Source organism: Cupressus sempervirens, chromosome 11 (assembly GCF_028749045.1).
Source record: "Cupressus sempervirens isolate cs-2001-9-10 chromosome 11, ASM2874904v1, whole genome shotgun sequence".
Classification (NCBI taxonomy): domain Eukaryota; kingdom Viridiplantae; phylum Streptophyta; class Pinopsida; order Cupressales; family Cupressaceae; genus Cupressus; species Cupressus sempervirens.
The window spans coordinates 741,168,469-741,181,641 of NC_143128.1; positions in this window are offsets into that span (position 1 = coordinate 741,168,469).

A 13,173-nucleotide genomic window follows, 5' to 3' on the forward strand; every position below is an offset into this window, starting at 1 on the left:
ATATAATGAAGAATATCCAAAAAAGATTTATGTATATTACAAAATATAATATGTTTTGTAAAATGACATATGCAAACCTCGATAATCTCTATAGAAATCCAGATTCATTTTCTATGGATGAAAAACTTTCAAGGTGGATGAGAATCACAAATTTGGATAATCGTGATAAATTTTTAAATATTGATCCAAAGGGGGAGTTATGTGCCAATATATGGGGTCTTCAGATACCACTGCACTATTATGGAAGGTTCGTGTCCATGAGTAAAGGAAAGAAATTCACACAAACAAAAGTAAATGTTATGAAGGAAGTGTTTGAATAGATTCTGGAGCCTGTAATTGATTCCGTGAAGGACATTTCTTAATGATTTTCCTCATAAATTAGATAAATATTTCCTTGGCACTAATCACTTGAATCAATGTATATTGTGTTTCAGAAGTCCAATTTTTCTTAAATATAAGTTATTGGTTTTGATAGATCAATTTTGCAAACCAAAGAAATCAATGGGGTAATTGTAAGTGGAATTTTAGATGAATCTCGTTTGAAAGAGAAATCATGTCATTTTGTAGAGAAAATGAAGGAACAATATGATCTTATGTGGAACCCCTTAGAAGAAGGATTGGTAACCAAACTTTGGATAAATTTGGCTTAGAGCGAAGTGTTGAGAGATTTGATTTTTAGAATATTTCAATCTTTTTAAATTATGTTTGACCATGATATTGTGGTATATGGAGGATGAGAGAGTTTTTAGTTCTTTGGGGTTACTAAAGTCAAAGGAAAGAAATATACTAAACAAGAATTTGGAAAATTGTCTCAGGCTCTATACATCTAGATATGAAATCAATAACTTTCTTTACAAATGGGCATTGAAATTATAGAGGAAGAAATACCAAAGAAGAGGTCCAGAAAACATTTCAAACAATGATATCACTAACTCAAGTAGTGGTATTGGTAGCATTGATGTTGAAGTTGAGGATCAAGTAAGCATAGGTATGTAGACTAGAGAAAAAATGGAGCATAATAAAGGACTATTTAAACTTAAAGGTGAGGAATCTGAAGATTCAAATGATGAGATGCAATGAAAACTCTAATAGTTATGGTATGATGTTTCAACTCTAAATTTATTACTTATTAGTAATTACTCTACATTCTAGATTCTAGACACTATTCTCTAAATCTCATCATGATTCATCTATCATTCATAATAAGTTATATCATATTCTAAATGTCTAATGTCAAACAAAATACTTTTAGATTCTAGATTCATAATAGTTACTTATAATATTTTGAATTTATAACGTAATATAACTAATTAAAATACTAATAAATTTATGTAATGATCATATTGACTCTGAGATCTATAAAAAGGTTTTTTTTTTTTGAAAAAAAGTTGAGTTTTGATAGAGAAATGAAATTTGACCAAAATAGGTTTAGAGGTCCTAAAAGGTGACACAAATCTATGCTTTTACCCATGTTCATTCACTATTTATGTTGATTATGTGTATAATATTGTCTTGTAGTTTTCTCGATCTTAAAAAAGTATTTGTTCTTCTCAATCTTCTCTTTGATACTCCCACAAACAACCCAAAGAGTTTGATGCAATTCAAACCAATCACACAACCTATCAATATTTGCCATAATTTTTTCCCACAATTTTTCTTTAATTTTCTTAACTAAATTTTTAATTTTTTCATTTGAATCAATCAAGTTGTTTTCGTAGGCTGTGATTGTTTTAATTTCCTTTTGTTACTCTTGCACCATTTGTGTCAATTGATTTTCACTTTTTTTCTTTATTTCCTCTGCTTTCTCTTCACATTGTTTTTATTTTTCCCTCTCATTGTCCAATTCATTATTTAAGTTACTGATTGTATGTCCACTAGACTCTAACTTTTTGAAAATATCTACTATAAATGCTCGTTCATCCTCCAGTAGTTTATTGGTTTCTTGTAAATTTTTCTTGAGTTCTTTGAATTTTACATTTGCATCCATATTAACATGATTCAGAGTATCACTAAGTTTTTTATTGCTCTCTTCCAATTGCTCCTTCAACATTTTGAATTGTGCGTCTCTCCCCACATTTACATCACATAGCTTTTTGTTGTTTTCTTCCAATTGCTCCTTCATAATTTTCATTTGTGCCTCCATATTTATTGGTTGTGCAATTGCTTCTTGAGAGGAAGTACTTCTTATCCTTTTATCTGTTTCTTTGCACTTATTATTTGTAGCTTTCTTTTTTTCCTTTGCACTTTCCAAGTTTTACTTTTCAATTTCCTTCTCCATCCCCCCCCCCCCCACTCTCTCTCTCTCTCCATATTGAACAATGAACTATAGACCACATAGCTGGTATTTTTTCCCACACTAACTTTGTCCACATTTTTTACTTTGGAGAAATCTATTGATAGGGTGCTAACATGAAAATATGGTAGATTTATCTCACTCTCTAGTGGATTATTATTTAGTTGTGAGGGTGAAACAATCATGAACTCCATCATTTCTTTATTTGTGTTATATGTTGGAAATATCCTACTCGATGTAGGTTCTTGAGAACTAGCCATATCAAGTACATCCTTCTTGAATTCCTTATTATTATTATTATTATTATTTTTTGGTTTCTTGAAAATTTGTTACAAAATTTTTGAATTCAAAATCTGGGTCTACTAACATAATACAATGTTTGAAAGAAGAAAGAGCACTTGCAACATTGTACTTGTCTCCACCAATGCTCAAGGATTATGAATGACATCACCCCCTCCTAATCCTTCCCCACTACCACTATCAAGTGAATTTTTTGAACTATTTATGAGGGTTTTGTCTCAACGAAATTGTAACTGACATTGTATCAATATGAGTATGCATAAACTTTTGCTTCTTTGCACATTTAGCTCTAGTATTCTCATCAAAGCATAGTCATAATGTCATTTTTAAAGATGTACCCATAGTGGGAGTTGGAATTTTAGTTAGGATGAATAATGTCATGGATTCAACTTTTTTTGATAAACTTGATGAGCCATTTGACTGATCTCCAATTACTAGTTTATGACCAAGTTTTGGTGGCTCTGCTATAGGGAGTGGATACCAAGGTCCTTTACCTATTGGGCCCAGTCCACCATCACATGGATTATAACCATTTTTCTATCATCTTTTCCCCTATTCCATAATTTTCCCTTGCATGCTGGTTTAGTATAATATATTGTCTAGTTGAATCACATTTATTGGTGGTAGTAGTAGTTTTGGGAGTAGATTCAGTGGAACTAGTAGCAATGCCTATGGTGATGGATGTTGCATCTTTAGAAACCTCATACTTATTATCTTCATCCTTAACATTATGTTGTGAAATTGTTGCATCTGGATGCTCATTATTCCATAATTTGTAAAATGTTTTATCTTTGGGAAAATCTTCAAAATTTTCAAAGGTCTTAGAGTCACCAAGATTCTTCCTCATTTTCCAAAAATCATTAACTTTTTATTGACACCAATGTCCAACTACACAATCTTTATTTATGGTGTCAGGAATAGTATTTTACTTGGATGATCCACTTTTTGGTACAAATTATAGGATGTCACAAGATCCATTTTTTCATTCTGTTTGTGCAATTCTTTAATTTGTGTTGATAGTTCCTCTATTGAAATATTATTTTCTTTGGCACTTTTCTCCATCTCTATTTTGACCATTTCCTAGGAGTCCATTTTTAAAAAATAATAATAATCAATGACATACTCTCATGTTGACATTTTATTTTGGAGTTCCCATTAGGTACAAGATCTATACCAATTATGTTTAGTGGATCATACTGCCAGTGCCTGGCAACATCAAATTTAAAAACTGTAAAAAAATCTCATGCCACATTCAATGCTTTTCTCACAAATGTGAACCCTTTTCATGAAATAGGCAAGGAAGAAAATATGATTTTCTTAATTATAATAATTATAATCTTAATTATTATTATATTATAGTAATAACAAAATTGTATTTCATATAACTATAAATAAGTGAAATTTAATTAGACTATTTCATTGATTAGGAGTTGGATTATGGATACTAACTTATTGTTAATAGTAATTAAAAATATAAATAAACATCGATTGTTGTACTTTGTAAATTACAAGTAAAAGCATAATTGATGTTATTCATAAGATAAATAATATTATAGTGTATGTGTGTGTGTGTGTGTGTGTGTGTGTGTGTGTGTTGCATAAAAATGTAACTAAAGAAAAACACATTAAGCAACTAATGCACATTCCTACATTATCATGCAAAACCTCAAAATATGAAAGAAAGACATGTAAATGAACAACAAAATAGCACTATGAAAACCTCAAGAAACCATCAAGTGATTGATGATTTCACATTGTTGTGGGATGTGGTTTCTCACAAGTCTAGCAGCATAACAATAAGGTAGATAGTGCTTCTTGAAAATGAGGAGAGGGCTCTCCATTTATAGGAAAATGGATGCAACAGATGGCTAAGATCGAATGCAAGATGGAGGGCTAGGATCCCTCAGGATTGATGAGGTGTCAATGAGGTGGAGGACAAGTAGACTCCACATGGATTAGGGTTTTGACCATTCAAAGGGGGCAATATGCTCACACATGTGTGAGCAACCTCTGGTGGTGACATGATCAATGAGGTGTGAGAAGCATGGCTTCTCACACATGTGTGAGACAACTTGATTCTCATGTAAGAGGACAAGTGTGCAAGAGGTGTGAGAAGGCATGGCTTCTCACACATGTGTGAGACACCTTGACTCTCATGCAAGAGGACAGGTGTGTAATAGACATGCAAGACATGAGGTATGAGGGAAGTGTGAACATCTCTCACACGTGTGAGGATTCCTCACACATGTGTGAGAACACACTTAGGATCAAGAGGTGATTAGCTAGGATGATTAGGAAAATAAAGCATGATTAGGAAAGTGGGTAGGTTTAGCATGATGGGTTAGGTAGGCTAGTGAGGTTAGGTGAGGGTCAAATGTAGGAGCCATGTGCTCAAATAGGATTAAATGCAATATTTAATTCCTAGTGGGATTAGGAGGAAATTAATTAAGTAAATGACATACTTAATTAAAGTGAAAGGGGTTAGATGCAAGTGGTAATTGGTTAGGATTTAAATAAACCTTAGTTTATTTAAATCAAGGTAAGGTGAACATAATTAAATAAATGTAAAATTTATTTAATTAAAGGTAAGGGAATTAAATAAATAATAAATATTTATTTAATTGGTCAAGACATGTGATTTGGACAATTTTAGGTGTCTACAATATATATATATATATATATATATATATATATATATATATATATATATATATATATATATATATATATATATATTGGTAATTTAAGATATTTAATTATCATATTCTGAATCAAATTAATTTTTTTTTAAAAACCCTTGTAAATGTAAGAATTTAATTTTTTAAAGATTATATGACAATAACTGTTAGAAATATAAGGTAGGCTAGATTACTAAGAGGGGAGGGGTAAATCAGGAACTAATAAAACTTTAACTTACTTCACCAATTAATCCTTCATAAATTATTCTATCTGATTAAAAGCATGAAAGAATGAAAGTAATAAAATATTCATAACACTTTGATACAAGATATGGTGACCCAAAAACCTTCCAATTAGAAAGTAAAACTCGGTTGGGGATGACACCCACAAGATTTGGTATTGCAGTATAAAGATGGCCTATTAAAGCTTACAATTGACCACTTTTGGTGATCTACCCTATTATGAGAAATAAGGATTGTAAGGTCCACTTTGCTAAAGAATTTACAAACATACAATAAAGTATGCACTCTATTAGTAGATTTAGCAAAAGACTGTTAAGTCCACCTAGTTAAAGGATTTAATTGATACACATGTTAGAATGAATCAATGGTCGATCTCTGATCTACAAATATGATTTTCTGAATGAGATTCCTTAAATTGAAATGATCACCTTGCTATGATAGATAAATCTTTGTTGTCCCTTATACTTCTTGTGGCCTTCTTCAATTCACACTCATACACTTCATATTACTTCTCATTGACACTCTTGGATATGATACAATGAGTTGCATAAATATAAAACCAAATAATTACTTACTAGAGTTGGCTACAATACCAAATTCATCATAATTCACAAAGTTAGGCCATCATTGTAACTTGAGTTTAGAACACAAACTCAGTGATGTTCTGACATTCAGAAAACACTGTCAACACTTAGAAAACCTTGGCACTCGATTGAAGTTGAAGCTTGATCCATACTAATCACTTTGAGTAGCACAAACTCAGTTAACTCTATATGACTCAGTGAACAATGAGAAACTTAGTAGATGCTAAATCACTCAGTTGACACTGCATGACTTGGTCAAAACTAGATTCACTTCGTTAACACTGCTAGCTTAGTATACACTGTAGAACTTGGTAAAAAATATAGAGCTTGGTTAATGCTAAGATCTTCTACTGGATAGCTTGGTAGACACTGCTATATTTAGGCTATACTATAAAGTATCTTAATTTCTCGATAAACATTATGGAGCTCAACATGAACTATAATATGAGTGTTTAGCTTGGTAGCAACTGAAACACTCGGTTAACATTGCTAGATGAATGATAAGCTTGGTAGTAACTGTAGAGATTGATAGAAATGTAACCAACTGATTAAGTGTTGAGTCACTAATAGACAAATTGAACTTAATATCAATAATTTCTCCCTTTGGCATTAGTGACGAAAACACTTATGAAATCAAAAAATTTGAATTTTCAAAATTACAAGTCAAAACTTCCTTTATCAACATTCTATGTTTTTTAACTCAGTTTTGACTTACTGTTGTTGTAGCTCAATAAATTACTCTACTTTTTTAATTTTTCAAAATTTCTTTTGTAAACATATTTACTACTTAGCTATACATAATTCTACTCCCCCATACATATATCTCTCCTATATACATATATCTAGAGTAATATTCTTCACCCCCTTTATCTATAATATTCTCCTTTGTATTATTAATAAGCATATTTATATTTACTCCTTACTCTATATAGATAATCTTCTTCTCCCACTTCTTGACATAAATGCCAAAGGTGTATAATATCTACAAGTTAATATGAAAATGTGACAATAAATTAGAATGTACCTTTAAGATTAGTACCATAGTCTTGTCCCAATTCTCTTGCAATACCTTACTTGCATGCAAGGCTATTTGTACCTCTACTAATAGTTCCATCATGTGGTCAGCTATGGAGAAGTTATTATCATGGATGAGAGTCTTTGTATGTTCAATGTGCTTTTGCAGTGCATCCATGTTTGGAAGAATCATGCCCTAAATTTTTGCAAGTGTGGCCCTAATTTTGGCTTCTTCCCTCAATAGTTCTGCCTAGAGATTTTCCATATATCTGATCTTTGTGAAGTGTGCAGAACTATAACTAGGACCAAGTGACAGCTAGTGTGCACTTCCCTTCATATCCTCATCTATCTTGGATAATTTAACCTTTATCTCCTTTGTGAAGATAGATGTGTCACTTAATTTTACAAATAATGAAACAACATTATTGATAGACGTTTCCTATGAAGTAAGAATAATAAAAAACTTTACTTGATCAATAGAAATCTTCTATGCTACCTACTCTAAAACTTGATTTTCAAATTTTCTCTTAGCTCTCTACAACAATTTTTCTTGTTCATTCAGTTCTTCATTGTATTTTTGGACAATTTCAACTAAGTGATCTAGAATAGGTTGTTTCCCATCAACCTCAATATTTAGAGCATCAAAAAATATGCTCTTTATGTCCTTAAGAACTTGATTAATCTTTTTCTTCTTTTCTCTAAGATTTTTTTTCATAGCCCTTTTCTTCCAAAGTTCTCCAGTGGTATCCATCTCTTCAAGAGTGAGGTTAGAGGTATCCCAATTTGGAATAACAATATCCTCATCCAGATCAATTTCTTCTTCTTCTATACCCTTAATCTTTGGAATGGTAGAAATAATTTGTTTACCCTTATTTAGAACTTCAGTGCTCAGTTGAGACTAATTCTCAACTGCCATTGCATTGGCCATGGTGGAACTAATAGTTGAAAAAGTAGGAATAGAACCAACAACACTAATAGAAGAAACAACATTAACAATAGGAATACCCTACTGTTTCTTGGTCAAGCCTGATGCTAGGAAGATTTGCTACTCAACAAATGAAATGCTAGGCACTTCAGTCATTGAAATACTTGGCAGAGAAATTCTAGAGATTGGTTGTGTGCTTGGTGTAGAATATTTGACCTCAACCAACTTGGTAGAAGCTTTCCCTAATCTTGATTGCACTAAGGCTTTTCTCGGAGAGTGAGGAAAGGAAGTCATAATCTATACTACAATCTTTTCTACATCATATTCTTTGATACTTTATATTTTTGGAAGACTTCTTCTAGTGGCTTCCTACTCTTCTTCCTTATAATCAAGATTGACATCATCTATCTCATCATCATTGATCTCCACTTCTTCTTTAGCATTATCTTCTTCTCCATCTTTGTCATCAACATGTACAATAAAGTCACTAGGCTTGTGTAAACCATAGATATTCTTCCATGTAGTAGTGCTAGACTTCACCACATATTCAATGTCTTTTAGCAGTATTAGACATGTATTGAATTTGGGTGTGAGATTCTTCTCATTTGCTTTCAATGATTCCTTCACCTTTTTCTCACTAAGAATCAACATAAGTTGTCTCAAGGTTTATTCACTAATGTCTTTGGTAATTTTCATTGCACTCTCCCATCAAGGTTTAACTACTTTCAAAAGCATATCAAAAACTTTCTAGGAAAGCTCATCAGGTGAATATTTCCACTTACCCAATTTTGTCACAAGGGTAACCTCAATTTTAATTTTCTCTTCTTCAATCCTGGTCTCATACTTAAGAGACTTAAAACATGTAATACCTATTCCTTGTTCCATCTTATTCAATCTTTCCTAAAGGGTAGGTGTAGACCTCTAAAAGATAATCTATTTAGCTTCATCTTCCTTACCTAACTTTAGTTTCTTGTTGGATTTAATAGATCTTCTTGTAAACACATTAGGAGAAAACTTGGTAGGTTTGGTTATAATAACCTTTCTTTTCTTCTTTGGAGGCTTCTCCTTCTTAGGTTCTACTTCCTTTGTTTCATCCTCTTCATCTTCATCTTCTATATCATCTCCTTTACCCTCAGTAATCATGAGAGAAGAACTTGAAGACTTAGAATTCTTGATTATTTTCTCTATCCTCTTCCTTCCTCTATTCACTACTTGAGGTAACTTGATCACAAGTTAAATTATGGCCTTGGCCTCTTCATAAGTGCCAAAATATGTAGCTTTAGTATCCACATCCTCATTTATTAGAGCTTCAAAAATATCTTTAGTGTCATTAATGTTAAGCTCATATTCCAGAGGCTTAACCCATACCACTCTAGGTTTGACTGACTAAATGTAAACCTTGTCATAGTTAACCATGAAACATATGTCCTACTCATAATCTTATTCAAGTTTCTTGGGTATCCTAAATCTAATCTGCATTTCTCCTTAAATTTATCAAAATAATTATCCATGATATTGTCAAAGTTTTCTCCCATATTTAATATGAATTCATTTATTTGGTACAATACTGGAGTATCTTTCTTCCATACTATAGTTCCTTTAGAAGGGAAAAACTTCTAAACATAGAAAAATAAAGATGTCAAAAGAGGACCGAACTTACATAGATTTTTCTTTGATACTCATATGCTCTTCATATTCTTTCTCAATTAATTCAATAGAAGCTCCGCAAGGTCGAAGGATAAGTTGTTCCTCACCACCTTGTATGCTAGGTCAACTACTTTACATGACACAATGTTCAACTGGCTTGAGCTATAGATTTTGTGAGCTATCACATGAATGCCAAACTTTAATTCTATTTCATTTATACCACTAAGCTTCATGCCTCTTCCATCCCATTTGACAAGAGTTCGCTTTGTCAATTCACTAACCTAAGGTTTTAGTGGTCTTCGCCCTATTCAACATGGGTAATCCAATAATGTTGTGTATCATTTTCTTGGTTATTAATATAGGATGATCTAGCCATAATTGCATGTTATGAACACAGCTTAGGATAAGTTTCATCCACTTTACTTGAAAATCCCTTAGCATATGTAAGATATGTGTCAAACCCTTTGTCTCCAAATATGTGTGCTTAGATTTCAGACTACCATCTGTAGACACTTAAAATTGTCCTAAACACTATATTAATTTATTTAATATTTCATTTGACATTATAGTTAATTATTTACTAATTAATTATATTTGTCATATTCTTCTACCTATTTAATTAAGTAGGTTCACTTACCTAGTGTATTTAAATTTAATTTTAATACCCCCCTCCCCCCACCCCCACCCTAATGTATTAAATTTATTTAATGCATGATCCTCCATTAATCCCCCTTTTAAATAAATTATATTTATTTAAATTCCACCATCTCATTAATTGCTCTAAACCTATGATTAAATTAAATCTTATTTAATTTAATCTTAAACCTAGCCTAAGACCTAGTCTACACCCATCCCTTTCATCCTCCTAAGCCTATCCACCCTTAAATCCCACTTAATCATCCTAATCACCTTCCTTAAGCCTAAGTGTGTGCTCACACATGTGTGAGACCACTCCCTCTTGCAAGCTTTGTCCCCCACTCTTCCTCTCAAGTTTGCTCACACACATGTGAGAAAACTTTAAATATTTGACCACTTGCATGGCTTGCATGTCACCTTATGTGGCACCTACATGGATGCCACCTCACCAAGCCCTCCCTCAAGCCTATAAATAGGGCCTTTATCTCAGGAATTTTCATATATCTCATTATTGCATTATTGTCATGTTGGTTTGAGATTTGAGCCTTCATAGTAATTTGAGTTTAGATCTTGCATAGTGATTTCTAGGTTGCATACTAACCTTTGGTAGCTAATTTAGAGTTCATTTGCATTATTAGAGTAGATTTATGGCTTGCATTTCTCATCTCCATTTCATTTGCATCTTAGTATAGCTTGCATCATAGTTTAGATTCCTTTTTTGCATTTCATATCTTCATCTTTGAATGCCTTCAAGCATTGCTTTCTCCATAGCCATTGTTTGAGGTCTTCTTCATATTCATATAGCATAGGTTCATAGTTGCATTCCTCACATTTGCAATTCCATCATCAAGAGATTCAATATATTTTTGTGTTTGGGAGAGCACACCAAACATTTCTCCAATCTTAACACACCAACAAGGCCTCTTATGGATGCCTTTGTTGGGCTGTAGAGGTTGCTTGAGGATTTGGCTTGATTGGCTGCTTTGAGTTGTAAAACTCAAGCAAGCATTAGTTAGTTTGTTATTTCATTTGGTGAATAATTGATGCATATTTTTGTTTGAACTAATGTTTGCTTGTTGATTCATGCTTCCTACAGGTCACTTCTTTTAGCATACATTTTGGCACGCCTGATGGGACCTACATGCCTATTTTCTTTTCAAAAATATGTTTAAAAACTATAATTTCTTGCCAAAATCTACGTGTTATCATCTGTGCTAGATGTAATGTTGTTTGTGAACCATCGTCTCCATAGATTGGCGTCTCTGCAGACTAGCATCTGCGTAGATTGGTGCCTCAACTCAACTCATAAAAATTATCAATTTTTTTAGTTTTTTCTTTTGTCGTTTGCATTTTCCATATTGTCATCTGCACATAATAGTCTGTTGTCTGCATTGTTGAAGTTGTCATTTCCATTGTACACAGTTGTTTGCATTTTCCTGGTGACTTACTTATTTGGCATCTGCGATTTTTAGTTTTGTCATCTATGATTTTACAGTGAGTTTTAGTTTTGTCGTCTGCATTATTCTATCATCTACATGGTTTCGTAGGATTGAGGCCATTCTAATCTTATTTAACAAAAAAAATTAAAATAAATTTTCTCATAGTAAAGCGTTCATTTTGGAGATTTTTTTTTGTGAGGCTAATCAAGTTTGTTTTTTTCTTGTAGATTGGAGCATTTTAGAAACATTTAACAATGTTTTCTTACAATTTTTGCTTAATGTTTTATTGCTCTTGGGAATGAACTTGAATGGTTATCCATTTGTCTTTGAATGAATGTTGCTCTTAATGAGATAAGTCAAACACACTCTTGAATGACTAAACATAAAACAAATAAATCTAATGTTGAATGCATAATCAATTAAAGAAAACTTTTCATTTGGATGAATGTTGTTAAAACACACTCTTGAATGTCATTAAGAAATGAATAAGTTTTTCATTGGAATGCGTGTTTAGATTAGTCAAACACAATCTTGAATGCCTTAAGGGAATTGAAATGCATGTTTAGGATAACAAACATTTAGGCTTGGTGCTTAAAACAAATTCACACTCTTGAATGCCTTAAGGAAATTGACATGAATGTCTAGGCTAGCAAACATTTGGGCTTGATGCTTAAAACAAATTTACACACTCTTGAATGCCTTAAGAAAATTGACATGAATATCTAGGCTAGCAAACATTTGAATTTGGTGCTTAAAATGAATTCACACACTCTTCAATGCCTTAAAGAAAATTGGTTTCATTTTTAGCAATTTGCTTATGTTCATGTACGATTTACTTTCTTGTTGACGAATCCATGCTTTTCATTTATGTTGATGACAATTTCAAGTTGGAAAGAACATTGTATGCTATAAACATGTGTATCTTCAAAATAGATTTCAAAACCTAAATTTTTATTGAGAAAGAATGCATGTCTTTTAAACCTAAGGCCACTTACATATTCTCTCCCCTCATGCCTTTGGGTGATCTTGGGTGCACAAGAAATAAGTGGTCTTGTTTTTATTTTTTTAGGAGGCCTATTTGAGCATTTCATCACCCCTTGGGACAAGCTCAACTCTATTGTTTTGGTGGAGTATAAAAATTGGGAGGTGAATCGAAAGACACCTCTCTTGGAAGTAAAATCTTGTCACTCTTGGCTAAGCCCCAAAGAACTTTATACCTTTGGGAAGTGAAGGAGGAGATTTGGGTTACCGTCTCCCCTCGATTGTGTGGCATTATTTTCTTTCATCTATAGATTTGGGCCTCATGTACCTTACATATATCGAGGACGCCCTTTAGTTGATCGTTGTATAGCCTAGTTGAAATGTTATAGTATTGTTGGTGTGTTCTATGTGCTTGAATGTTCAAAAACCCTCC